General features: G+C 37.1%; 1 long non-coding RNA gene across 1 annotated transcript; it reads right to left on the bottom strand.

The window, feature by feature from the left end:
* Positions 1-3,682: 3,682 nt before the first annotated feature.
* Positions 3,683-22,170, bottom strand: LOC105515518. Its single transcript, XR_001002335.1, has 5 exons — positions 20,870-22,170; positions 20,258-20,448; positions 12,160-12,315; positions 4,166-4,338; positions 3,683-3,789 (listed from the first exon to the last, which is right to left on the bottom strand). It is a non-coding gene; the product is annotated as an uncharacterized LOC105515518 (long non-coding RNA).
* Between the last annotated feature and the right edge of the window lie 4,055 nt (positions 22,171-26,225).

Below are 26,225 nucleotides of genomic sequence, written 5' to 3'. Positions count from 1 at the left end.
AAAAATCACAAGCATTCTTATACACCAGTAACAGACAAGCAGAGAGCCAAATCAGGAATGAACTTCCATTCACAATTGCTACACATTTTCAAACCACCAGATCTCATGAGAACTCACTATCATGACAATAGCAAGGAAATCCTTCCTTCCCCATGATCTAATTAACTCCTACCCGGTTCCTCCCCCAACATTAGGGATTACAATTCAATGAGATTTGGGTGGGGATCAAAGAGTTTTAAAGTTACAAATTCAATTTTTATGAGTTGTTGGGCTATAAAAATTGTCTATTTCTTATTCAGTGTGTTGAGAGTTTGCTTTCTGAGGAATTGATCCATTTTATGTGTTATCAAATGTTTGTATGTGGAGTTGTTCGTATATTCACTTATTACCTAACGTCTTCAGGGTTTGTGGTTATATCAGTTGTTTCATTTTTTTATATTGGTAAATTGCCTCTTCTCTTTTTTTTTCTTTGTCACTCTTACTAGAAATTTGCAAGAACCAGCTGTTTCTTTTTCTCTATTTCTAATTTTGTTAATTTCTACTCTTATCTTTATCATTTCCTTTCTTCTGCCTGCTTTATTTTATTTATTCTTCTTTCAGTTTCTTGAGGTAGAAGCTAAGACTATTAATTTGAAATGTGTCCTGTGTTCCAATGTAAGCATTTAGTGCTATAAATTTTTCTCTCAGTACTGCTTTAGCTGCATCCCACAAATTCTGACATGTATTATTTTCATATTCATTCAGTTCAATGTATTTTTTTATTTTCCTTGAGAGTTCTTCTTTGACTCAAATGTTATTTAGAAGTAAGTTGTCTAGTGTCTAAGTGATTGGAGGTATTACTGTTATTTTTAAAAATAATTTCTAGTTTGATTTCACTGTAGTCAGACAACATGCTCTGGATGATTTTAATTGCTATAAGTTTGTTGTTGTTCTTTTTATGACTCAGAATATGATTTAACTTGGCATATGTTCCATAGGTGCTTAAAAAAAAGTGTATTCTGTTGTTGATTGAGTGTTCTGTAAATAGTGATTACATCCTGTTGGTTCCAGTAGTCTTGTGATATGAATATTAGATCTTTTGACATAGTCACATAAGTCCTGAGTAGCTATTCAATTTTTAAGTTTATTTTCTGTTGTTCAGATTGGATGATTTCTATTATTCTTTCTTTCAGTTTACTGATTCTTTTCTCTGTTCCCTCTATTCAGCTGTTGAATCCATCTACTGAATTTTTTTGTTATTGCATTTTCTGTTCTAAAATCTGACTTTATTTACAGCTTCTACTTCTTTGCTGAGACTGTTTGTTTTTTTTTTCATTTGTTTCAAGCATGTTATAATTGCTCATTGAAGCATCTTTTATAATAGCTGCTTTAACTTTCTTTTTCAGATAAATGGGACAGGAAAGATAATCAGTACACTGAAAGAGAGAACAATGAAAATTATGCAATCTTAAGATACTGAAAAAAAGAGAGACTTGGGGACCTTTATGACTAAAATAAAAGCTCTAACATTCATGTCATCGGAACATGGGAAGGAGAAAAAAGGGAGAGCTGAAAAAATAATGGTTGAAAACTCCTCAAATCTTAACATCTCTGTCATCTCAGTGTCGGCATTTATTGTTACTATTCATTCAAGAGAGATTGTCCTGGTTCTTGGTTTGATGAATCATTTTTTACTGGAACCTGGACATTTTGGGTATTTTGTTAAGAAACTCCAGATTTTATTTTAACCTTATACTTTTGTTAGCTATCGATGATATCACTCTGGCAACAGCAGACAGGGATATTGACTCATTACTTCCAGGTAGAGATGGATGTCCAGGTAGAGATGGATGTCCAGGTTCACATGTGGTCTCCACTGACATTGTGAGTGAGGGGTCTTCATTACTTCTCAGCAAGAATGAAAGTACTAGCTTTTTACTTGGCCTCTTCTAACACCATCCAGCACCATCTAACACATCCAGATATGTTTAGGGTGTTGGGGGAAACACTTTGTTACAGCCTAGCAAGAGTGGACCTCTAGGCTACCCACTTGGTCTTTGCTGGCATAGCTGATAGCCGGGCCACATATTTTTTTTTTCTGTTGTATTTGGCCAGAATAGGATGGTTATCATCTAAAGTTTCTCTGCTGCTAGACTGCCCTTTTTCCTTTTTCTTTTTCTTTTTTGTTTTTAAACAGAAAGTAGACTTTTGTTTGGGCTTTATTTGTTTGTTTGTTTGAACATGTTAGCATTTACAGAGTTCTAGTTTCTCCACCTCCAATTCTGGGATATACCAGGCAAAAAGGAAATCAAAGGGCCTTACCGTCCCTTGGGTTCCAAGATGCCTAGATGGTTATCCTTCTTTTCTTTACCTTTTGGACTTTTAGATTTTTGTGTTGTATATAATATTCAGGGTTATTTGTTGTCCTTAGTGGGAGGAAGAGGGGCAAATAATCTACTCTATCTTTAAGGAGGCAGAGGTTGTAAACATTTATTCTTAATAACATCTTATAAAAACACATTTAAATGACACTGAATGAAATGTTAAAGTAGAATAAAGATTTCGTATGTTTAGTAATCTTATTGTTGTTATTCCTTACAAGATTAAGATTCATAGGTGAGTATTGGCCACATTCTTAGCAAAGGCATGTGTATGTATAGTCACCTATCTAATTTAAAGGTATTTTTGGTAGGCACATTGATAACTATGAATATGTGGTTTGATGGTGCTAAGTAAACCAGCCTTCCTCAAATAAATTCTCTCTCTGGCTAGTGTATAGCATTACCAGGCTTAAGCTTTGTCCCTTTAATGAATGTCTATAATATCTGCTGAAATATAAGTATCCATGGAAAATATATGGTACTACTCTAGACCCCAATTGTGCTGCATGCTTCCAACCCTCACCAATAGAAAGGAATTAGATACTTAACAGAACCAAACAAATATGAGGACAGTTCACCAGAACTCCCAAGTATATTCTTTTAGACACATACACACAGTCATGTACATACATCTCTGCAACACATACGTACATATGCATCTCAAACAACCAAGTTGACAAAGAAGACCCAATTTAATCAGCATTTTAGATTATACGTAATATTTATTGACAACTGTTTGGTGTGTTGAATAGGTTGCAAGAAGTTGGATGTAACATATCTTCCCACTCACTTGAAGAGAGAGAATCTGATTTTCTCTTGTGTCTTTCAGTCATTTAGGAGCTAAGCTCAAAAAGTATTTATTAAGCACTTACTCTGTAACAGACACCATGTTACTAGGGATAAGAATGTACAACTCACTTCTTTATGCTTTCTCTTATTTGATGGCTCTTACACCAAAAATTTGTTTCTGTAAAATTGGTTTTCTTAATCATAAATTTGTAATGCATTTTAGAAACTGCTTTCCATACTTCCACCCATTAATTCTTAAAATAAGGTAGAAAGTTCTATTATTTCTTATATTTAACAAATTAGGGCGGTGAGGTCAAGAAATTTCAGTGTCTTTCCCACCAGCACACAACTAGAACTGCAGTGATGCCGTAAACAGTGATCTTCTGGCCCTCCAAGCCCATACACTTTCATATGACACCTAGATGCTGCTCACTTACCGAGAGCTTTTCCCCCAATGACCTGACCATATTTGGTTAAGATCCCACCTTATGATTGTATTCATTTTCCTAAATTGTTCTACTAAACCAGTAATTCCATCAGGATGAAGCTCTTGTTATGATTCATTACTTTTATACATCTGTCCTTGTTGGCCTTCCCTTATTATTTGTTAATTTCAAAATTGCTGCAATGGATCCAGACTCTGAAAAAGAAATAATCCTTGATGTTCTTCCTTGTTATCAATCAACCTGCCTCTGCCTCTTCCTAGCTCTGTGGTCTCAGCTAAATTAATAATATTCTCTTAGCTGAGGTTTCTTATTTTATTTTATTTTATTATTTTTTATTATACTGAAAGTTCTACGATACATGGGCAGAACATGCAGGTTTGTTACATAGGTATAAACGTGCCATGGTGGCTTGCTTCACCCATCAACTCGTCATCTATCTTAGGTATTTCTCCTAATGCTATCCCTCCCATAGCCCCCAAACCCCCGACAGGCCCCAGTGTGTGACGTTCCCCTCCCTGTGTCCATGTGTTGAGGTTTCTTATTTTGTAATATGGGTGTAATAATGCTTACCTCTCAGAGCTGTTAAAAATATAAAGAATACTCAACGGATTGTGCAAAACTCCTAGGAGAGTGTTTGGCAGACAGCAGGCCCTCCTCTCCTTCCTACTGCATAACAAACCTCTTGAGAATAGGAACATGTCCACACAGTGCTTTGCACTTATCAGGCATTGGAAACAGATTTGCTGAATGAATGGATAAACAAATACTGCAAAAGGATTTTTAATTATCAATATTACAAAATAACTTTACATACAGCAAGTTGATACAGTATTTTGGCATATAGTCTTGTAGTACAGTCTACAAGATATATATATATATACATACACATACACATATATATACCAGTATATACACTATACACACTATACATATCTTATAGACTAAAACTGAATATATGATCATTAATAACACTAAATCTTTTCACTTTAATATGTTTGTCCTATTATTTATTTAATCTCTGATGTCTGTACCAGCTCCCTGCTACCTGACTTTATCCTTTCCTGTGAACTAATCATTCATTCATGCATGCAATTAACATTTGCTGACCATTTACTGTCTACCACAAACCAGGATGCATGATTCATAAGACTCGTCTGTCTCTGCCTCCAAAGGACTTATACATTATGAAAAAAACCAATGCATAAACAATTTATAATTAATGGAGGTGTTATGATAGAAGTACAAAAAAGTGCTATGGTTATAATAAGAATGATTCATTTTGCCTAGGGACTTTGCTTACCAGAGCTTACATGCTAGAAAGTGATTTTTCTCTTTGTAAACTAAATTGACTTACTGGTAATAAAAATAGCTTCCATTTGTATAGTACTTTAAAAGTGCTTTCACATCCATTTCTTCTTTAAATCCTCACAATGAATGTTCTATAGTGTAATGGTTTTCTTTAAGATACATTTGCAAAAAAGAAAGATATGAGGCCAACGTATGCAACATGGAAATTCATTTGAAATCTCATAGGTAGAAGATATAAGCCAGAACTGGAAACAGTAGTCAGTTGGAACCTCATGGGAATCATTTCAAGAATTTTTGCGATTTTGCTAATAACAAAGACCAGTTTCTTCACCTTCATCCTCAATGCCATCTCCTCATTTCAAGCCTGACCTGCCATCTCACTCTTGGGTTACACCAACAGCCTTCTGACTGGATTCTGTGATTTGTATCTCATCTCCCTCCAAACCATTTGCCATACTGGCCACAAAATAATTTTTCAGTACAAATTGAACCATAGCATTTTCCCACTGAAAGCTGTTTTATCCTATAGAACTTCACACTCCCTATAGAGTTAAGTCCAAATGCTTTCGCATGTATATAAAACTCTCCATCATCTAAACATGTTAACTTCTTCAAACTTGTTATTGGTCACTTTCTTCTAACTATACTTACTGATTTTACTCCAAGCCACCATACTATCTCCATTTTTGTGCCTTTATAGATGCAGTCTTTGGCCTAGAATGCTTTTAGCTTTCCACCATTCTGTCTGGTACCATGATGGTAGACATAGAAAGTGTGGCAATTTTCTTGTTTATAACTAGACTTACTTAACAACAATAGCAGAATCTTCACAACATAATTTTCGCTCTTGCTTTTTTTCCCTCTTATTTTATTACTACATAAAATAGAGTTTGGGAACCATTAGTCTAACTTTTTCTCTTAAAATCTCAGGGAGAGATTATTATGTTTTTATTGCATATTAAAGATTCATAACACTTATATTCATTTAACATAGAACTAAACTATCTTCTATTGTGAGCATACTTTGTGCTACATGCTAAGTAGCTGGGAATAAGTCAAACGGCATATCTGAGTGTATCGTGGATCTCATATTCAAATGAAATAGAAAATAAAATAAATAAATGAATTAAATCTTACATATTGGTAAGCAATGCTTCTGAGGAAATAAAAGATGGCCTGAAAAGGAGGACACTTTAGAGAGGACAGCCCATGAAGGTCTCTAGGAGGAAATAAATCTTAGATGAAATTTGAAAGATGAGGAGTCAGCCACGCAGTTGGAAGAAGAGTCAGCTGGGCCAAGGCAGCAGCAAGCTCAGAAACTCTAAGTCAGAGCAAAGTTTGGAGTGTTTGAAGAACTGAACAACCAGAATAGTTGAGCATGGTGTGTGAGAGGTTGAGTGGTCTCGAGTTGATGGTAGAAGACACAGGGCCTTGTAGACTAGATCAAAGAAACCACTGGATGACTTTGAAAAAAAGAATGAACTGGACGCAGCACGGGCTACTGGGTAAAGAATGAATTATAAGAGAACAGGAGTGGAAACAAGGGAACCAGTTAGGAGGTTATAGTAAAGTTCTGTTAAGAGATATTGATGGATGGGACTACAGTGGCGTCAGTGGCAATAGAAAGAAATGGATGGATTTGAGATACACTTTGGAGATGAAACCAACAAGATCATTTTGGAAGCTAAGAAAAAAAATGTAAGATGTGTCCTAGCTTTCTGGCATGAAGCCACTGGGTAGATGGTGAGCCATTTACTGAGATGGAAAAGACTGAGGAAACAAAAAATAAATGGAGGAAAATTGAGAGCTTCATTTTGGACACATTATATTTGGGGTACCTCTCAAACATCTGAGGGAAGACATCAAGTAGGTAGTCAAATAAGCAGTTCATACCTCAGAAGGGAGTCCTGAGCTAGATATGCAAACGTGGAAGTTTTAAATACAGAGATGAGGTGAGGTGAGTTAATGCATTGAATATATTAAATGAAATAATATATAGAAAGTAGTAGACACTCTACTTGGCATAGTAGCAAACATGTGCTCAAATATTAGCTGTTGGATGCTGCTTGTGGTTAGGACATTCTTCACATAGGGTAACCTAAGATTTTTTCACTAAGGATAAATGGCTTTTATATTATTTTCTTCTCAATAGAAATATTAACAACCAGTAGTTGTTAAAAGTTACTCATGTATTTGAAAGCTTATTTAGAATGTTTTACATATTCATATGTAGAAGTACAAAAGGTGAAATGAAAAGGTTAATATTAGAAATACACGGCATATATAACAATATATTACATAATATAAAATGTATATTGTATTGTATATATAGAAATAGATATATAATTTAGTTTCAAAGGTATTTTTAACAGACCGAATGGAAAATTGGTTAAATTATTCAGATTTTAAGAGTTTTAGCATTTACATACAAATATATATGTTCCAGAATGCTGATAAATTAATTTATGACACAGATTGATTTTTATGCATGGTAGTTACAACTAAGAACATGTAGTTTCACCTCATACATTGTCTCTGCAATTTACTAGCTGTGTGAACTTGGGCAAATTATATATAACCCCTTGGTTCCTCAATTTCCACATCCGTAAAACACCAATAATTATACCCTATCTAATCATGTTGTCATGTGAAATGATGATAATGTGTGTAAAATGTATAGTACAGTGCCTGAAGTAAACCATAAATGATTGGTCTGTACAGTGGTTCTCAACCCCAGATGAATATTAGAATCACCTGGGGAATTTTTAAAATGCTGATGTCCAGGCTTCACATAAAGCAATTACATCTGAATCTGTGGAGGTAGGGCTTAAGCCAATAACAGTTTTTTAAAAAATTCATCACATGGGCCAGGTGCAGTGTCTCACACCTGTAATCCCAGCACTTTGGGAGGCCAAGGCAGGAGGACTGCTTGAGCCCCAAAGTCAAGACCAGCTTGGGCAACATGGTGAGGTCTTGTCTGTACAAAAAATTTTAAAAATTAGCCAGGCATGGTGGAGTGCACCTAAAGTCCCAGCTACTTGGGAGGCTGAGGCAGGAGGATTGCTTGAGCCCAGGAGATGGAGGCTGCAATGAGCCTTGTTCATGTCACTGCACTCCAGCCTGGGCAACAGAATGAGACCTCATCTCAAAACAAAACAAAACAAAATGAAACAAACAAACAAACAAAACCTCCCACACTTTATGATTTCAATCTATATCCAGGGTTTAGAACTACTGATCTATAATAACTATCATATATCACATATGGGCATGTAATGTTTGTGTATGTGAATTATATTCATATAATATTGTGTCATGTCAATTAAACAAGTGGTCAAAAGAATTTAAAAATCTGTCCAGTGATTTAGTTTGAAAAAAATATATAAATTGGAAGAGTAGATAAATGATAATCAGGCCTAACATCTCTGGAGTAAGTTGCCTGTGCACAATTACCACCTCCAACATTCACTAGCTTATAACTTTGGGCAAGTTACTCAACTACTGTTTCCTCATTTATGAACTAGGGATAATGAAGATGCCTATCTCTCATTGTGTTGTTAGTAAAATGCGTATAACATTGTCTGGTATATCACAGGTATTACATATTTATTATTTTGGGAAATTTGATGGAACTGTTGCTGAGAATGTAAATTAGGTTCAAACACTGCAGAAAGCAGTGTGGCAATTCCTCAAAGAGCTAAAAACAGAACTACCGTTAGACCCAGAAATCCCATTACTGGGTATATACCCAAAAGAATGTAAGTCGTTCTATCATAAAGGCACATGCACGTGTATGTTCCCTGTAGCACTATTCACAACAACAAAGACATGGAATCGACCTAACTGCCCATCAATGGTAGACTGAAGAACATGTGGTACATACACACCAAGAAATACTATGCAGCCATAAAAAAATAAGATCATGTCCTTTGCAGGAACATGGATGGAGCTAGAGGCCATTATCCTTAGCAAACTAACGCAGGCAGAGAAAACCAAATGCCACATACTCTCACTTACAGGTGGGAGCTAAATGATGAGAACATATGGACACATAGAGGGGAACAACAGACCCCTGGACCTACTGGAGAGTGGAGGGTGGGAGGAGGGAGAAGATCATGAAAAATAACTAATAGGTACTAGGCTTAATACCTATGAAATAATTTGTACAAGAAACCCCCATGACACGAGTTAACCTATGTAACAAACATGCACATGTACTCCTGAACTTAAAAGTTAAAAAAAGAAATTTGATGAAAATAGGTAATTGGAATGAATATTACTAGTCATTAATATTCAATCTGAGTAAGATACTTTTGCATTAGAACTGAAAAACAGATGCTATACCAAAAGTCTGGGGTAACTGTGAAGAAACTGATCCTCATTTCATATTAGCTATTTGTCATCATAGAAAACAATATGTTAATCTTGCCAGGACCTATATAAAACACCATAGAATATGTTAGTAAAAGTATCCAGCATCCCTGAAGCCCTGAATCCCAGATACTACATGACAAACTGCTGGGAATGTTCAAATTATAACCACATACAGATCCTGTGTTAGGTGCAGGTCCTGGAAGTGAATTTTCAGTGATGAATCCCTCTGTCTCGACTGGCTTGACTTCCCCTACTTCTCTAGCCTTGCTCAAACGGCCTCATCTCACCCCTTGCTCCATCTAGGCAACACCCTCTTCCCTTTCCATAACATATCCTACTATTTGTCTCCTCCAAGGCTTGGGTATTCTTGCTGATACCTCTTCCTAGAATGTTCTTCCTATTTCCCTCTGACCATGTCACCCCCAACCTACACATCTTTTAAGATTCAACTGAAGCCTTTCCCCAATGCCCCAGGTTGAAGTAACAATTCCCTCTTTTTTACCTGCTTACACCATGAACAGAGGGCCATTTAAAACCATCACTGAGGCTGGGCGCGGTGGCTCACGCCTGTAATCCCAGCACTTTGGGAGGCCTAGGCGGCCGGATCACGAGGTCAGGAGATGGAGACCATCCTGACTAATACCGTGAATTTAACATCCTGACTAACACCGACAGAATTTAAAAATCTGTCCAGTGATTTAGTTTGAAAGTATTGCCTTAGATTTCTAAATTTCAAATAAGGCAGTATCTGTCAGATGTATGGAAATTTTTTTTCTGAACTAAAATGAGCTGAACACAAGTATAAAGCTTATTATCAATCTCATTTTCAGTTCCTTTGAAATCTTTAGTGAGTTGCTCCTAAAGATTTTTAGTAGAGACCGTGAAACCCCGTCTCTACTAAAAAATACAAAAAGTTAGCTGGGTGTGGTGGTGGGCACCTGTAATCCCAGCTACTTGGAAGCCTGAGGCAGGAGAATGGCGTGAACTCAGGAGGTGGAGTTTGCAGTGAGCCGAGATCACACCACTGCATTCTAGTCTGGGTGATAGAGCAAGACTCTGTCTCAAAACAAAACAAAACAAAACAACCGTCATTGAGCCTCCTTAAAGGCCACAGCACTTGTCTTATTCATTTATTTATTTATTTACTCATCAGCCCCTGACACAGAGCCTGGCTCGTTTAACTGATTTCATTGACTTAGAGAATAGAAGGAAGGGAGGGAAGGAAAAAAGAAAGAACATCCATTTGTAGAGTATATGACCTAGAAGAAGGACACCAACAATGAGCATGAATGTATAAATGAAAACCTGTGGCCCCTGGTTTCAATAAGATCAACAGAAAAACCATGCTGACACTCAGCCATCAGTTTCTCATAAAGTTAATGCAGCATCACATCTCTGCTTCATGAAGAAGCACTGTTCTGGATTTCGGTTAGAATCAGAAGTTTACTTTCAAACACTGAAATTCTCTAGGTTTCCATTCTTAATTAAATTAACTCCCGTCTTTCAAAGATCTTTGCTCAGGAGGCTGAGGTGACAGGATCACTTCAGCCTGGAAGGCGGAGACAGCAGTGAGCTGAGACTATAGCACTACACTCCATCACGGGTGACAGAGAAAGACCCTGTCTCAAAAACAAACAAACAAACAAATAAACCAAAAAATAAGAAAACCAAACACCACAAATCCTCACAAAAAACAAAGATCTTCTAAACTGTCGCCGCCTCTTGGAAGTCTTCTCCAGTTTAGTGGAGACAAAATTATGAGACTCACAAAAATTTCAGCACAGCAAATTAAGAGCAGGAACTCTGGGATACTGTTTCTACTATTAGCTCTGTGGTTTTAGGCAAGCTGCCTAACACCTCTGTGCCTTAGTTCACTCGCCTTTGAAATGAAGACAATAGTAATATTTATCATGGATTTGAAAAGGGTACTGAATGTTCAGAATAATGCCTTGCACATGGAGAGAATGACATAAATGTTAATAGTTTATATTACAAATTGTTAATATTATAAATGTGACTATTAGAGGAAAGAATTACTGAATTTTCTTCCTTCCTTCCATCCTTCCCTAAACAAGAATGTAGGTATCTCTGTCTTAATTTCTATAACATTGCTTATTTTATAAGTTAAGGGCCTAAACATACTGGCCATAGAGAGAATATACTTTCACCATTCATATGAATAAACAAGTCTACATTTAACTTACAAAACAGGAGATTTCTCTTCTATAAATCCTTTGTAATATTTGTTGCTTCAGAGTCTATATTAGCAATAGTGAAACTTGGCAAGATAACCAATCTTGTGTAATGGCAGAGAAATGGCAGGACAACCTTGCCTTAGATTTCTAAATTTCAAATAAGGCAGTATCTGTCAGATGTACGGAAATTTTTTTTCTGAACTAAAATGAGCTGAACACAAGTATAAAGCTTATTATCAATCTCATTTTCAGTTCCTTTGAAATCTTTAGTGAGTTGCTCCTAGCTAAGAGACTAGCTATCAAAAAAAAAAAAAAAATCTGTGTGTGGTAGAGGATTAGGTAAATCAAATGCCTATAGAAGTTGAGAATCCATCATTCTTGTTTCCATTCTCCAGTGAAGAGGGTAAATCTTATCCTCTACAGTAAATGAACTACAGAAGGCTTCAAAGAGACTGAATCCTTTAGACAGTATAGGGACCTCTGATGTCATGCCTAATGAAAAGTTACAGTTTGTCCTCAGCAAGGATGAAGAAATAACAAGTTAGTAAATTATCTCTGTTTACATTTACAACCAACAAACCAATCATTTCTATACACAGTTTGTACCTAAATTTCAAACATTCTTGATTATTAATGAAAGAGACTATGTTAGAACTCACAAGTAAGTTTGATATCTTATAGTCTTACTAGAATGAAGTTCCTACATCCCTCAAAGAAATATGTTCTGCTAGTTCAAAGGTCTTTATATGCCTTTTCCACAGTCTCTCTCTCTCTCCAGATTCTTCCTCCAGCCTCCAGCCACCAGCTCAGACATTTTATCTTGTTGAGCAATAGGGCAGACAACTGGATTCACAGGAAACAAGATGGAGTAAACAGAACACAGGAATGTAACTCGGAAGACAGTGGTGATTTTGCCACTTACTGTTGTGTCTTCATGAATATACTTGACTTTAGCTTTCATTTACTCACAAATCAAATACAGATAATAGTATTATCCCTCCCTCCATCTTACAAAGTTACTTTGAGGACACTGGAATTGCTTATGAAAGCAATTCTAAGCTGCAAAGTACTAAACAGAAGTCCCTCTGATCCACTCATTCCATAGCAGAGACTTTAGTATTCAGTGGCCTCTGGTTTTAGACAGTCTGAGTTTAAATCCAGGCTCTTACTCATTGATTGTGTCCTTGAATGAGTTCATGCTTCAGTTTCCTTATCTGTAAAATGGGGCTAATAATAGCATCAACTTATAAAGCTATTATGAAGTGTGAAATGGAATGGCACCTATGTGGCACTTAGAACAATGCCTAAAACCTAGAAAATAAGAGTATGATCCAGCGAGCACTTCTTTAAGTAGCTACCTTTTGAGTATAGTGGAGCTTTGAGGATTCTAAAGAATGGATAAGATCTAGCTCCTACCCATCTTTGGAGATCTCACAAACTTGTGAAGAGTGGACACTCACGTAAACAAGTGCTGTGACAGAGATAAAATGAGGCAAAGTACAAGGTACAGATTCATCCCTAACTCCCCCTCTGCCCTTTTGCCCTTATTCTGTTTCCCTGCTCTCCCTAGGTAAGTTTGCCAGATAATCTCATACACTTTCATGGCCTCAGCTATCAACTGCACACCAACAAAAACCAAGATCCATAGATCAAAACCCTACTCTTACTCTCTGATATTTCCACTTAGCTTACTCTTTTCCCCCCGCCACTCCTCAACCTGTACTTCTTTCAACTAACCCCTCAAACCTAATAATTGGCCAAACTATGACAATTACATCAGAGAAACATGCCCACTCCTCAACTCCTGTACACATCTACTATATTCACCTTAACTATTGCAGCCACCTCCTAAGTATCTCAGTGCCTCCAGTTTCAATCTCCTTATCTGCAACCCATTCCCCATGCAGCCACCTAAGGGGTTCTAAAAATTTTTATCTGTTAACAATACTCCCTCTAAAAAAAGTTTTGGTAGCCTGCCTTTGCTTGTGGAACAGTGTCTTCTTGGGCCTGCAGCACTCTTAACATACGTCCGAGGCTCTTTCCACTCTTATCTCATTTCCCAGATCTCAACGCAAAGAACACTCAGTGTCCTTTTCTAGATGGCATCTGCATCGTCCATTACTTTCCACTTTTGCTCCTGTTGGTTATGTTCTCTCAAATGCCCCACCTGCCACCTATCCATCCACTCATCTTCCAATGTACAGCTCAAATGCCACCAACTGCACATCATTTGCCCTTCTTAACAAATTCCTCAAGACTTATTGTTCTTTCACATGGATTTGCATATAACATGTAGGTTAAACCATATGAGTTACCAGTTTTTGGTAGGTCAAAGTGGTCAAATAACTGCAGTTTCCAGTACTTGGACCTATAACATGATATGTTCCTCTTACAGCATTTATCCTGCTTCATCAGACCTCTTTTTTAAGTATACTTCCCATGTACCTTGTCGTCTTCATCTTTCCATGCCCAGTGCCTCACAGAGTGCTCCAGGAAAGTGTATAGAATTCAAGGTAATTGCTGTGTATGGATCTTAACACTTTGTTGAGCTCTCTTTAGTCTAGGTCCTAATCTTACTCTCATTATCTAGGGTCTGCCAAAGGTAAACGTAGCCATCTAGGGCTGTCTGGAAGAGAGTCAGGATTGTAGGTATCCCTTTCCTTTCCTCATTTACATCAAGACCCAGCTCTCTACCTACTACCTAATTACTTAACCTAGGTAGGAAAACAACAGCCTCCCAGGTTGTCCTTTCTTTAGGCAGCAAGTATGTAAAATGCAATGATACCATTCAGGGCACTTAACACATTAATTCACTCATTCAATCATGGGGCTGTGATTGGTGCTGGTAATATAGTAGTAACTAAGGCAACTGGAGACTATGAGTTTGAAGTGTTTTAAACTATTCTTCAAACTTTTTCCCTTAAGAATTACTCAAAGAAACTGAATATTTTCCAAAACATAGCTTGCATATTTGAACACTTTTAGATGTCTCATACATACCTTTTAAGTTCTCTAAAAATATTGTAAGTTGAAATAATTGTTGCAAAGGATATAGTTTCAGTATATATTTTATTTTGTCACTTTAAATTACTATTATTTTTAATGTACTTAATGAAATCTGAATATCATAACAATCTGATACCCATGACTATCTTTTTTAATGAGAAAGATGTTTTAATTTAAAAATTCCAGATTTTTTTTCTTTGAACTCACATTTGCATTATACTTTGCCCTTGAATTTTATACATTTATATAAAATCAAAACTGTGGTCCTTCATATTTAGCTCAATTTATGGAACATGTGTACTACGTATATTGGCAAACCAGTAAGCCAAATTGTACTTTCCCTCCAGAAAACTTCTGCCTTTATTTTAAATTCAAACAAATGTGTTAATTTGCATTGCAAAAAACATTATTAAAACATTGAGGCTGGGCACAACGGCTCACACCTGTAATTCCAATATTTTGGGAGGCCAAGGCAGGCATATCACTTGAGGTCAGGAGTTCGAGACCAGCCTGACCAACCTGGCAAAAATTAGCTGGGTGTGGTGTTGGACACCTGTAATCCCAGCTACGCAGGATGCTGAGGCTGGAGAATTGCTTGAATTCAGGAGGCAGAGGTTGCAGTGAGCTGAGATCACAACTGTGCCCTCCAGCCTGGGCAACAGAGTGAGACTCCACCTCAAAAACAAAAAACAACAAAACCCACAAACATTGAGAAACAAGTTACAAAATGAATCCTATAAGACAAATTATGAAAGGACGTCAAACTTAATATAGATCTAATACAAGTAATGCATCTCATCAATTATAAGAGGAATATAAATTAATGATAATTCCTATCAACTAATTTTAATAAAGCAATAAATGTGCAATTTATCAAATAATGACTATATCATTCCTCTAATAAAAATGCATATCTCTCTCCAGTCAAAAGATAGAGAATGCAGAACGAAGCAAACACAATTCACTCATATGCCATCTACAATAGACACACTAGATTCAAAGATATAAGTAAGTCCAAAGTGAAAAATTAGAAAATTGTACACCATACACGGCCGGGTGCAGTGGCTCAAGCCTGTAATCCCAGCACTTTGGGAGGCTGAGACGGGCGGATCACGAGGTCAGGAGATCGAGACCATCCTGGCTAACATGGTGAAACCCCGTCTCTACTAAAAAATACAAAAAACTAGCTGGGTGACGTGGCAGGCGCCTCTAGTCCCAGCTGCTTGGGAGGCTGAGGCAGAGCTTGCAGTGAGCTGAGACCCAGCCACTGCACTCCAGCCTGGGCGGCAGAGCAAGACTCCGTCTCAAAAAAAAAAAAGAAAATTGTACACCATACAAACAGTATCCAAAAGAGAACTGGAGTGGCTCTACTAGTATCAGACAAAATGGGCTTTAAGACAAGATTTGCTACTAGAGTCAAAAAAGACATAATGATAAAAGGGTCAATTCATCAGGAAGACAAACAACAAAAACATAAATGCACCTAACAACAGAGCCTCCTAAAACATGAAGTAAAATACATAAGTTGAAAGGAGAAACAGACATTTAACAATAATAAGTGGAAACATCAATAACCTGCTTCCAATAGTGGCTGAAGACTTGAACAATACTATAAACTAACTAGATATAACTTATCTATAGAAAACTCTAAAAATAGCAGAGTACACATTCTTCTCAAGTATACAGTGAAAATTCTCCATGATAAAGCATATGTTAAGAGGCCATAAAAAAAAACTCAATAAGTCTAAAGACTGTTAAATCACACAAAGGATGTTCTTTGACCACCAAGGAATACATTTAAAAGTCACAATAACAAATACATTTGGAAAACACAAATATGTAAAAAGTAATCTAAACACTTTTAAATAAAAAATGATTTTAAAATGTACCGGCAAATCAGAAAATTATTTGAGATTAATGAGACCAAAAACACAACATACCAAAACTTATTAGATACAGCTTAAGCAGTAATCAGAGAGAAATTTGTAGCGGTAATGTTTATTATGAAAAGAAGGAAGATCTCAAATTAACGATCTAACTTCTATTTTACAAAACTACCAAAGAAGAATAAACAAAAACCAAAGCAATCATAATAAATAACATTATAAATATTAAACCACAAATAAATGAAATAGATAATAAAGAGCAAACATCAATGAAATCAAAAGTTACTTATTTAAAAAATCAATAAAATTAATGAATGCTTAGTGAGGCTGAACAAGAAAAGAGGAATCAAATTATTAAAATCAGGAATAAAAAAGGGGATCTCAGTACCAACCTCACAGAAATAAAAAGGCTTAGAAGAGAACACTACGGACAGGATGCAGTGGCTCACATCTGTAATTCCAGCACGTTGGGAGGTCAAGGCAGGAGGATCACTTGAAGCCAGGAATTCAAGACCAGCCTGGCAACAACGCAAGGCACCATCTCTAGAAAAAAATTAATTTAAAAAAATAAGTAAATAATAAGTTTTTAAAAAAGAGAGTGCCATTAACAATTATATATCAACAAATTAGAAAGCCTAGATGAAATACACAAATTCGCAAACACCAACAACTCATACTAAAATAAGAAGACATGAAAAGTCTGAATAGACTTATAACAAACACAAATTGAATTAACAATTTTTAAACTTTCCACAAGGAAAGTCTAGGCCCAAATGGCTTTACTCATCAATTCTACCACAAACTTAAAAAAAATTAATACCAATCTTTCACGCACTCTTAACAAAAAATTATAAGAAGAAGTAATACTTCCCAACTCATTCTATGAGATCAGTATTAGTTCCTTTTTTTTTTTTTTTTTTTTTTTTGAGACGGAGTCTTGCTCTGCCGCCCAGGCTGGAGTGCAGTGGCAGGCTCTCAGCTCACTGCAAGCTCCGCCTCCCGGGTTCACGCCATTCTCCTGTCTCAGCCTCCCGAGTAGCTGGGACTACAGACGCCCGCCTCGTCGCCCGGCTAGTTTTTTGTATTTTTTTTTTTAGTAGAGACGGGGTTTCACCATATTAGCCAGGATGGTCTCGATCTCCTGACCTCGTGATCCGCCCGTCTCAGCCTCCCAAAGTGCTGGGATTACAGGCTTGAGCCACCGCGCCCGGCCCAGTATTAGTTACTCTAATACCAAAAACAGACGAAAACATCACAAGAAAAAAAACACCACAAGCTGATAACCCTCATAAATATACATGCCAATATTCTCAACAAATTGCTTGCAATCCAAATCCAGTAACATATAACAAGGATTATACACCATAACCAAATGAAATGCATCCCAGGAATACAAGGTTGGCTTAAAACATGAAAATCAACCAATTTAATATACTATACTAATACAATAAACCAAAAACTACAATCATCTTAATAGATGGAGAAAAAGCAGTAAAGTGGTGATAACTTGTATGGTGAAATAATAATTATTTGCATATACTGATTTAAATAAAACATATTACTCAAGTTAATTTCACCTGTACCTTTTTAATTTTTAAAATGTGGCCAGTACACACCTGTAATTCCAGCAGTTTGGGAGGCCAAAGCAGGAAGCTAGCTTTAGTACAGGAGTTGGAGACCAGCATGCGCAACATAGCGAGGCCTCATCTCTACAAAAACTTTTTTTTAAAATTAGGTAGGCATTGCAGTGCACGTCTGAGTCCTAGCTACTTGGGAAGCTGAGGTGGGAGGTTGCAATGAGCTATGATCACAGCACTGCACTCTAGCCTGGGCAACTGAGCCACACCCTGTCTCTAAAAAATAAAATGTGGCTACTAGAAAAGTTCACATTACATATCTAGCTCACATTTATGGCTTATGTTATATTTCTATTGGACCACAATGGTCTAGACATATCCTAGTTTGAAGATCAGTGCTCCAACAGCATTTGGTGTTTTCATACATTTCTCTATGTTATTTATCAGAGCAGAAAACAGAGAATGAGAATGGTTAACATGCCCAGGTAAACATAACCTACCCCATAGGTGTCAGAACTGGTAGCGGGATTCAGTAATATCCTTAAAGTCAGAGTTTGCCCTAATTGCATAACTGGTCTCTGGTCTTCCTCAGAGGGATTAAACAGTCATTGAATATGTTTAACATTTAACTTTCAGAAATTTTTTCTGTTTTCCAGATCTAAGAGTAATTTAGCTTTCTTTATTTTTCTCATTTTTTATTTGGATATCTCCTTCCACTGCTAGCAATCAAGGATTTCACTGCCATTACCAGCCTCCATGTTGTCTGGTAACTGTTTTGCTTTGTTTTTGCTTTGGTTATCCATTCTCCAGGACTACTACTGTGTTTAAGCTGGCTTTCTCATCTGCTCTTTACCTCGAACTGCATAGCAGATAACAGCTAAGGTGTTTTGTTAGTTTGTTTAAACATCTATTTTGTGTCAAACACTGTAGAAGACTCTCTATTTAAAATATTGCTAATTATTATCACCATAGCCCCCACTTCACAGGTAATGTTTGTCTTTACCTTCAGAGATGAGAATACTGAGGTTCCCAAAGTTTAACTGCCAAAGTTACATAGTAACAGAGGAAGTTGGACTAAAAGCCACGTCTCTGACTCTAGCCCTGGTGTGTCCATCATATCACTCCTCCCTATCTCTTAATATGGGATGAATATGCATCAACTGTGGGCCTACAAACAATGGTATTTTCATATATACGATTCATGTCCTTATGAAAATCTTAAGAGTTTCTTATTCTCTGTACCAGTTTGTCTATTTTTTTCTATTGAAAATTGAGGTCTATGTTTCTTCTTATTGTTATGAATTATATACTCCAATGTTAGTACAATGGCTTACACTATAAATGAATTTTGGATGTGAGATGACATAAAGTCCTATAATCCTTTCTCAAGTCCAATGAAAAAAAGGAGACAGCAAAAGTGAATTGCTAGCACTGACAATGAAGCACTAACTAGGACTAAAACCAAATATCCCTCTTCCCTCCTAACGTTTTTCCTCTCTTGTCTTTACATTTAATCAATCCTTGTACAAAGTTTGGTCATAATACCTGCTACCATTTAAGCTTCATGATATTTCTTTTTAACTGAACATTCACAGCTTCCAAAACAAACATTTAAAATGTTGAATCTTCTAAGATTCTAAACATATTAAAGTCAAATTTGATAGATGCAATGCTCTTCATCTACTTAAAGTCTACATATTTAATATTCAGTCAAGATGCATCACTTTTCTCTGCCTAGAATAATTTATCAATTGAAGCGGTTAGCTTTCCACAATGTGGAAAAAGTACAATATATCCAATATATACTGCCAGGCCTCATTCTTACTATAGGAGAAAAATGAGTAAGCATATGTGAGGAATATCTCTGAATTTCAGTGGAATATGTTATTTTGAAAATAAGATGCTTTTGCTCTGAGGTATGTACTACCAATTGTCATTCATGTAGCTAGGTGTCTCTTTGAAGACTTGAAGGTGAGGACTTGAGGATTATCCCTTCCACTCCTTAAATTTTAGTAGAAGCAGGGACTGTTGCTTTAACAAAAAAAGTTTTATTTTTTGATATTATAATTGTATATTACTATTGAATACACAGTGATGTTATATGTATACAGAGCTGAATGACTAAATCAAGCTAGTTAACATATCCATCAGCTTAAATACTTATATGATTTTAAATCTAACTGCAACTTTGTACCCTTTGACCAACATCTCCCTGTTCTCCCAGCCCCTGGCCTCAATAACCACCATTCTATTCCCAGCTTCCATGAATTTGATTGTGTTAGATTCCACATATAAGTGAGAACATATAGTTTTTACCTTTCCGTGCCTGACTTATTTCACTTCTATAATATCCTCCAGGTTCATCCATGTTGTTGCAGATAGCCAAATTTCCTTCTTTTTTAAGGCTGAATAGTATTCCACTGTGTATATATGCTACATTTGCTTTACCCATTCATCAGCTGGTGAACACTTAGGTTGTTTCTGTGTCTTTGCTACTGTGACTAATGCTGCAGTGAAAACAGGAGTGCAGACATCACTTTGACATACTAGTTTCAAGTCCTCAGGATATATATACGACCGTTTTTAAGCATGTGCCTCTATGACTCTGTTTTGCTCAGGTACTTGCTGAGCAGTGACCCACTCTTTGTCTTTGCTTCTAGCACTAGCCTGAGGGCCAAGTAATGAAGCAAGAAACTGAGAGAGGAGGAGATGGGGGCACTAATCTCAGTCTATGCAAACTATCTTGAGCAAACGACTTTACCTCTGGGCTTTGGTTTTCCAACAATAAAACAAAAATATGATTTGCTTTATCTACTCACGAAGTATATTGTGACAAGAAAAGGAAATAATAGAAATCCCATTTCAAGCCAGGATTGAGATGAGCTTCAGTATGTAATTTTATCTGCCTTCTTGTTAGATTTGCCTTACCTCAATATTCTGTAGAGATCACAAGGCTCCACCCATGACCAGCCTGGCAAGGTCATATTGCCGCAAGTAGGATTCCAATTTAGGAATTCAGTTTCAACCTACAATCTCACTGTTTATGACTCTGCCCAGACAATTAGGGTTGGGAATTATCATAACTAATGTCAATAGCATTTATTTACAGTCTCTGTGAGGATGCACAGAATAATGTATGTTTTCTGTTCTTTTCACAGTTATACCCATAGCACCTTGCACAGTGTCTGCTACAGAGTAGGCACTCGACAAAGAGTTTCCGAATACATAAATCAATCAATAAGAACTAGGAAAATTAAAGAACATATAAGGCATAGCGACTGCCTCCAAAGACTTGTAATTCAATCAAGTTGACATGGCCTTAAAGTTACAAGATAAGCAGCAATAGAGAAGCAAGTCAGTCTACGTAAGGGCCCAATGAGCATCGTGGCAAAAATTATTGGAGAGGCTGACAGGTTCTCTCCTAGGTGGGGGTATTGGAGTGGGATGATAAATCCCCCTGATGCCACAAAGGGTAACACAGAACTTCTATTATGTTTCAGAACTATACTTTGTCATCAGGGGAAGATTTTTGATATTTTTCTTTGTCAATGAGTTCATCCCATGGCATAATAACCAGAATGGAGATTGTAATAACCAGAATGAAACTTTTAGTTTGGTATTGTCAAGGAAAATAACTTTTTTGTCATTGTTAATATAGTTATTCATTTTATTTTTTCTCCAGTAAACATAAGTTAACAATGCTACAGTTATCCACAAAATGGCACGTCTTTGTAAAGCATGCTTTGGAAACATCTACCTCTTTCCATCCTTCCATCTCCCTCCTTCCTTTCCTTACCTTGTTTTCTCCTTTTCTTCATCTTTTCTTCTTACAGCATTCATTGGGCAATTACTAATCAACAAATACTTACTAGGCACTTGTGTTCCAGGTACGTGAAAGGCAAGGGGAATGCGGAGATACATGAAGGAATTACATTTGAGCAACATTTCTGCAGTATAAATGACAGAGCATGGTTGCCAATTGTTTTTGGAGAGTGAGAGAGATGAAGGAAGAGGATGACTCATATTTCAGCTTGAGAAACTGGTTGTGTGATGATGACGTCAGTCAAGACAAGAAGCAAAATAGAAGCAGATTTTGGGGAAGATGTTGAATGCAGGTATAGACACATTGAATTGATGTGGCTGAAGGACACCCAGGTCAAAGTGTTAAATAGGCAGTTGGAAATATGATTTTGACCATGAGGCTAAAGAGATGGATTTGGAAGACATTAGCATTTAGATGATGTTTGAAAACATGATAATAAATTCATCTAGAAAAAGTAGGTAGAAATATAGAAAAGGACCAGAAACATAAACCTAAGGAACTCTCACACGTAAAGAATACACAAGGATAAAGTGATGGAGGAAATTATGAAGGAAGGGTTAGAAAAGTAGGAGAACTAGAAGTAACTGAGGGTGGTACTATTCTTGAGTGCCACATCAATAAAGCACCTTGAAGTTGGACAAGGTCAGAATGAATCTTAATTTCTACTTTCTCCTTTTCCAAGTCCAAACCAGAACTAATTAGCTCCCATCTAAAGATTCAAAGCTTTCCCATTCTATGGGGTTAATTACATTCATGGGCATGGGCTGTGCCACAGAAAACCAGCAGCATGGAGGTAAGGCATCCAGTTGACCTTAACTGCAGTGCCTCCTAAACTGGTTCCATTTCTATGAGCTCCAGTCCTGACTCCTCTCCTTGTTCAAGCTCCTGCAATGAACCCCTGTGTTCCTGGAGCCTGGAGTACCAACTCAAGGCTTCTGAGACAGAAGTCTTGCCCCTTGTACTCCAGGGTTATCTATTACCCAGTGTTACAGTTCTGGGATGACTTACTTGTCCTCATGCACTTATCCTATATCTGACAATAACTGGAATTATTTTTGGCTTGTTTAAGAATCCTAAGAGCATCTGCATGGTGTTTGGATAGCTCCTGAAAGCAAATTAACAATTTATAAACAGACCCTTGTATTACTATTGTATTCTTTTAGCTATCATTTCCTAAAATTGCTATTTATTAATTCAACAATCCCTTTATTCAGTGCATGCATTTCCCAACTCTTGAAAGCCTACTATGTGCAAGGCATTGTTGTAAGTGCTGAGGATACAAGAGTGAACAAAACAGGCATGGACCTTTCCTCATGGGCTTGTGATCTTGTAAGAGAGGACAGATAAACAGTGCAAGTACATAGTGGGTCAGATGGAAAAACAAACACCTTATAAAGAATAAGAAGGCTGGGAAAGGTTGTTATTTTACAATGGTGGTCAGGGAAGACATCACTGAAAAATGACTTTTAGCAGAGACCTAAGTGAGAGAGAGACTAAAAAAAAAATGATAAAAACATGGTTAAGTGAGCCCGGTTGCTGCTTAGGAGACAAGTATTCCAGGTGTGGGAATTGCGAGGGCAAAGGCCCTAAGGCTGAATTGGCCCGGGCTGTTAGAGAAATAAGCATTCCACTGTAGGGAAGTTTTCAGAGGGGTTAGTGGTGGCAGGAGCGATTCTGAAGAACCTTTTGGTTATTAAAATGTTTTGACTTCTATTCTGAGAAAATGTAAGTATTTAGTCAGAGGAGCTGACATGACCTGTCTTCCATTTCAAAAGTATCATCCTGGCTGCTATGTTGGGAATAGACTGGAGAGAGGCAAGATCAGAAGCTGGGTTACGAGTTAGTAGGTGAGAGCAACGATCCAGGAAGTAACAGTAGCCTGGCCCAGGCTGCTTGTGGTGAGAACGGGGTGAAGTGCTTGGATTCTGGATATATAGACACTCCTCGCTTTATTGTGCTCTGCTATATTGTGCTTCTCAGATAATGAGTTTTTCACAAATTGAAGGTTTGTGGCAACCCTGCATCAAGCAAGTCTATCAGCACAATTTTCCCAACAGCATGTGCTCACTTTGTGTCTCTGTGTTACATTTTGGTAATTCTTGCGTTATTTAAAGCTTTGTCATTATTACTATAACTATTTTGGGGATCTGTGATCTTAATATTTGATGATACTAGTGTAACTGTTTTGGGGCACCACAAACCACAACCATATAAGATAATAATTTAATCAATAAAGGCTTCAGGCCTCCCTATTCCCTGAGAAACAACAATATTGAAATTAGACCAATTAATAACACTCTAATAACCTCTAAGTATTCAAGTGAAAGGAAGAGGCACATGTCTCTCACTTTAAGTGAAAAGCTAGAAATAATTAGGCTTAGTGAGGAAGGTATGTGGAAAGCTGAAATAGGTTGAAAGCTAGGCCTCTTGCTCCAAGTAGTTAGCCAAGTTGTGATTGCAAAGGAAAAGTTCTTGAAGGAAATTTAAAGTGCTATTCCAGCAAACACATGAGTGATAAGGAAGTGAAACAGCTTTATTGCTGATATAGAAAAAGTGTGAATGGTCTGGATAGAGACGATTAAACCAGCCACAACATTCCCTTAAACTGAAGCCTATTCCAGAGCAACGCCCTCTCTTCAATTCTATGAAGGCTGCAGAAGAAAAAAGTTGGAAGCTAGCAGAGGTGGGTTCGTGCTTAAGAAGCCATCTTCATAACATAAAAGTGCAAGGTAAAACAGAAAGTGCTTATGGAGAAGCTGCAGCAAGTTATCCAGAAATCTAGCTAAGGTAACTGATGAAGCTGGCTACACTAAATAATAAGTTTTCACTGTAGAAAAACAGCCTTCTGTTGGAAGAAGATATCACCTAGGACTTTCATAGCTGGAGATATCAATGCCTAGCTTCAAGCTTCAAAAGACAGGCAGACTCTTTTCTTAAGGGCAAACGTAGCTTGTGACCTTAACTTGAAGCCAATGTTCATTAATCATTCTGAAAATCCTAGGGCCCTTAAGAATTATGCTAAGTCTGCTCTGCCTGTGCTTGGTAAATGGAACCACAAAACTTGGAAAGAGCATAGTTTACTGAACATTTTAAGTCCACTGTTGAGATCTACTGCTTAAAAGATTCCTTTCAAAATATTACTGCTCATTGACAATGAACCTGATCACCCAAGAGCTCTGATGTACAAGAAGATAATTGTTGTTCTCATATGCCTGCTAACTCAAATCCATTCTGCAGTCCATGGATTCAAGAGTAATTATGAATTTCAAGTATTATTATTATTATTTTTGACACAAAGTCTGGCTCTGGCTCTAAGACTGGAGTGCAGTGGCACTATCTCAGCTTCCTGCAACCTCCACCTCCTGGGTTCAGGCGATTCTCCTGCCTCAGTCTCCTGACCAGCTGAGATTACAGGCATGCACCACCACATCCAGCTAATTTTTGTATTTTTAGAAGTGAACGGTTTTCACCATGTCGGCAAGGCTGGTCTCGAACTCCTGACCTCAAGTGACCTGCCCGCCTTGGCCTCCCAAAGTCCTGGGACTGTTTTGAAATAAAGCTGCTATTAAGCTATTGTTTTAATAATGCAACAAACTCCTTTTTATAATTCTATTTTCATTTTAAAATTTAAAATCACTAAGTTGTCACCAGGATGACCTCAAGTATTATTTTAGAAAAAAATTTCATAAGGCTATAGCTGCCATAGATAGTGATTTCTCTGATGGATAAGAGCAAAGTAAACTGAAACCCTTCTGGAAGGGATTCACCATTCTAACAGTCATTCAGAATATCTGTGACTCATGGGAGGTCAAAATATCAACATTAACTGGAGTTTGGAAGAAGCTGATTCCAACCCTCTTGGATGACTTTGAGGGGTTCGAGACTTCAGTGAATGAAGTGACTGCATATGTGGTAAAAATAGCAAGAGAACTAGAAATAGAAGTGGAGCCTGAGGATATGACTGAATTGCTGCAATATTACAATGAAACTTGAATAGCGAAGGAGTTGCTACTCGTAGATAAGCAAAGAAAGTGGTTTCTTGAGATGGAATCTACTCCTGGTGAAGATGCTATGAACACTGTTGAAATGACAAAAAAAAAAGGTTTAGAATATTACATAAATTTAGATGATAAAGCATTAGCAGGTTTTGAGAGGACTAATTTTGAAAGTAGTTCTGTGGACACAATGCTATCAAATAGCATTGCATGCTACAGATAAATCTTTTCGTGAAAGGGAGATTCAATCTATGTGACAAACTCCATTTTTGTCTTAAGAAATTGCCACAACCACCTCCTCCTTCAGCCACCACCATGTTGATCAGTCAGCAGCCATGATTGTCGAGACAAAACCCTCCACTCCACTGCTCAGTGAAATAAAAGAAGACACAAACAAATGGAAGAACATACCATGCTCATGGATAGGAAGAATCAATATCGTGAAAATGGCCATACTGCCCAAGGT

The sequence above is a fragment of the Colobus angolensis genome, unplaced genomic scaffold, assembly GCF_000951035.1.
Source record: "Colobus angolensis palliatus isolate OR3802 unplaced genomic scaffold, Cang.pa_1.0 Scaffold262, whole genome shotgun sequence".
In the NCBI taxonomy this organism is placed as follows: domain Eukaryota; kingdom Metazoa; phylum Chordata; class Mammalia; order Primates; family Cercopithecidae; genus Colobus; species Colobus angolensis.
The sequence above is the reverse complement of the archived record's forward strand: the minus strand, read 5'-3'. Positions and strand labels throughout refer to the sequence as shown.